Source organism: Acyrthosiphon pisum, chromosome X (assembly GCF_005508785.2).
Source record: "Acyrthosiphon pisum isolate AL4f chromosome X, pea_aphid_22Mar2018_4r6ur, whole genome shotgun sequence".
Classification (NCBI taxonomy): domain Eukaryota; kingdom Metazoa; phylum Arthropoda; class Insecta; order Hemiptera; family Aphididae; genus Acyrthosiphon; species Acyrthosiphon pisum.
In genome coordinates this window covers 59,894,423-59,898,000 of record NC_042493.1, presented here as the reverse complement: position 1 = coordinate 59,898,000, position 3,578 = coordinate 59,894,423, and positions in this window count along the sequence as shown.

Genomic DNA, 3,578 nt, shown 5'->3' with positions numbered 1-3,578 from the left:
CCCAAACTTAGCCATAGCCCTCCCAAAAACCTAGGCCATACAATTTTAATAAGCTATATTGTAATGGTCTGCTTGCTTTTAATATATTCAGCCTCCCCAAGCCAAAAGTTGAAATTGCGCCAATGATAGGAGGGCCCATTATTACCCAACGTTTCAGAAAAATAAATTAATTATGTACAAAAAAAATTGTTCACATGGTTCTCAATCTGATATCAATAATATCATTGTTATAAATATTGTATCAAATTGTATTATCTTTACTTCTGAGAAACAAACATTTATGGTCACCTTAAAATTACAAACTAAAACGTATAATAGCAATCTATTTTCTGTGGTTTTTCGTCATCGCCTTATTGCTAATTGGCCTTTCTACACACATATGTCTATATTATTGTTTATAATATGTATAATATAGACATATACAAATCTAAAATATTATCGCTACGTATAATTTATTTCAGTTAGTTATATTATTTTGTTACTCTTCGTAGTCTGGTGAGTCGTTGTTTAGAGTCAAAGCAAATTTTTTAAAAATTAATTTGGTAGATTTTCAATTTATGCTTGGTATAATTTTCATTGGTAAAATTCTGGAAACTACATTTTGTATTAAAGTTTTTCAGTCTTCTAAACAAGAACTGAGCACAACAGTTTTCTTTACTTAATTCCACTAATAAATTGGTAGAATATTATGATTATGAATTATATTTTCATGCTCTTGCTGATCAAATTTTATTGTTCAGATTAAGTTTTAAAGAAGAAATTATAAAACAAATAAGGGTAAAAGCAGTTACTGAATTACTTGTCATAGAGATCCTAACTTTAACAACAACATTTTCTGAAATATATACTTACAGCGTGTATGCTATTTTTGACGCTCACTGTAACAGTAATAACAGCGGAACATTCATTTTCGAGATTTAAATTAATAAACAAATATTTACGAAGCACTATGCATGAATAAGATTAAGTGGGCTTGTAATTCCATCTATTGAAAATGATAGAGATCTTCAATTTAACAAAAATAATAATTTTTCCAAATTTTTAATATGTTGTTATTAACTATTGTATACCTAAAATTATTTTATCGATTAAAAAATATTTGGTATTATGCATTTTCAATTACTTTTGTAGGTATATTTTATTATTTCATTTTCATGGAGTATAAAAAAATTTTGTTTTAAGATGTTTTTATAGTTAATGACAAAGTTAAATAAAATAGATTGCAGAAACTTTATCTTTAATCTTGTTCTCATTATTTTAGTTTTTCATTTTATGTCTTCTTATACCTTCTTTTATACCTTGAATAGGCTTTCAAATGATATTTATAGACAATAATTTTCAATGTAAATGTGCATATGCACTCAAGTAACAATCACACATTAATACATTATTATTGCAGATATTAATACATTTTGCATATTTATAAGTTAATCATTTATCATAGTACATTTTAATTATGGATTTAGTCAGATACATCTATGTGACTGCTGGTTATGTATGATTCATGGCAAACATTTAATAACGTTGAAAAGTTAATTTGTTTTATTTAATGACTTACTTATTTTTTCTTACAATAGTTTTAATATCTTGTCCACCCGAGGACTTATTTTTGTCCATTATGACTTATGAGTATAATCAAATGGTAGAAACAGAAGTTAAGTTAATAGTTTTATATATTTAATGCTTTTTAAATGTTAGATGTAAATTGTATTTAAATTAGTGTTCGAGTGAGTTGATGGAAGGTTAGTAATATGTTGTCATCTAATTATCCTGAATAAGTTATTCAGCATTTAAGTCTTAAAGAACAAACATGTATGCGTCACCTTAATATTTAATATTATGATTTTTGATTAAAGTATGGTGGAATTTACGATTATATGCTTTTTTAGTTACTAGTTTTAATCACTGTTATCTACATGATGTATATATCTGTGGTTTTGATTATTATTTTTTTTTAGTAGAAAGAGTATTCTAAAAGTTTAATATAACCTTATATCCCTATCTTTCAATTCTACATTTTTTGAGTTGGGTCTTTGGAGTGATTTTTTTTAGTTGAACCAATTCTTTGTAAACACATTATCAGCCCCTCAAAGAAAAATATTGACTGCCACTGTTAATTATTATATAATTTGAAATTTAAAATTGTTTGATTTGTATCATTTCAACTCTAGGTTAACTATGTATTTTAATTACAAATAAAAACTTAAAAATAATTTTTAACAAGTTATAACAATAGTTTAAAATAGAAATTTATCTTTTCAAAGTATCTGAATGTGAATATCTAATATATCAATATCTTACAATGTTAAAAATATAACTTAGATAAATAAATAAATAATTATATTGAATTCACACTTCTATCTTGAATGTATTCAATAATTAAACTCTAACAATTAATTTAACATAACTTGAACTATCTAGGTCAGTGGCGTATCCAGGGGAGGGGCTGAGGGGTCTGCAGCCCCCCCCCCGAAATGTTAAAAATTATTTTAATGGTCTACGATAGTAGCTCAAAAACTCTTAAATTGTATTCAAAATATTTAAAAATGTACAATATGTATTAACACTTTTCAGCTATCTATTTGTGCTAGTACGTATTTAATGTGTAAAAGTGTAAAAGTTGATCAGCACCTCCCGAAAAAAAATCCTGGCTACGCCACTGATCTAGGTAGTAAAGTTGGTAAGACACTGAAATAAATAATACATTTTTTAAAAATTGACTAGATATTTTTGTGGATTAGAGATTCTTTAAATTGTCTAAATAAAATACTTTGCTGGCAATGTAATATTGTTTTTTTAATCTTAGTTTGAATTTTAGATTCTGAGTGGAACGATGAATGTATTGATTTTACAATGATGTGTGTTTTTTTATTTTTTTTTTATTTTTGTGTCATGTCATCACCTTTTAGGACAGTAAAAGTGCTTGGATTTTCTTCAACAGTACCTTTTCTGATAGGAAAGTGAATCTAGTTGGTACTTTGGGGGGTCAAAAGTAACATTTTTCCAATAGTTTTCAAAAGCGCCGTGAAAAAAAAGAAAAATTAAGGAAAAACGGGAATTTTTACGCAAAATTTGTTTTCGAGAAAATTGATTTTGGTTTTTGCTGTAACATTAAAACGAATGACTATAGATACATGAAATTTTCACTGGTTGTTTAAATTTCCATTTTCTACACATGATAACATTTTTTAAATATTTTGATTTGTTTTGAGCTGTTTACGGACAAATTCAGTTTCCAATTTAATTAGTTTTTTTTTCTATGAATGTCAATAAAACTTTATTTGTTGAGTAAAAATACTTGAACATTTAATACAAGGCTCCTACTATATTGTTACAATGACATTTGAAAAATATTAAAAATCCTTATTCACGGTTTTTTTTTATTAGCGTTTAAAGTTCAAAAATTGACAAAATATGTAAAAATCACGAAAATTAGCAAATTATTTTGAATTAATAATTCGTAAAAATTTTTGTTTTTAGAACTAAGATTTTAAAATGTAATACAAGATTCCTTATAGGATAATTTACCTTTATCAAAAAAAAAATGTCTATTAGAAACTCAAATTAAATTTTTATGA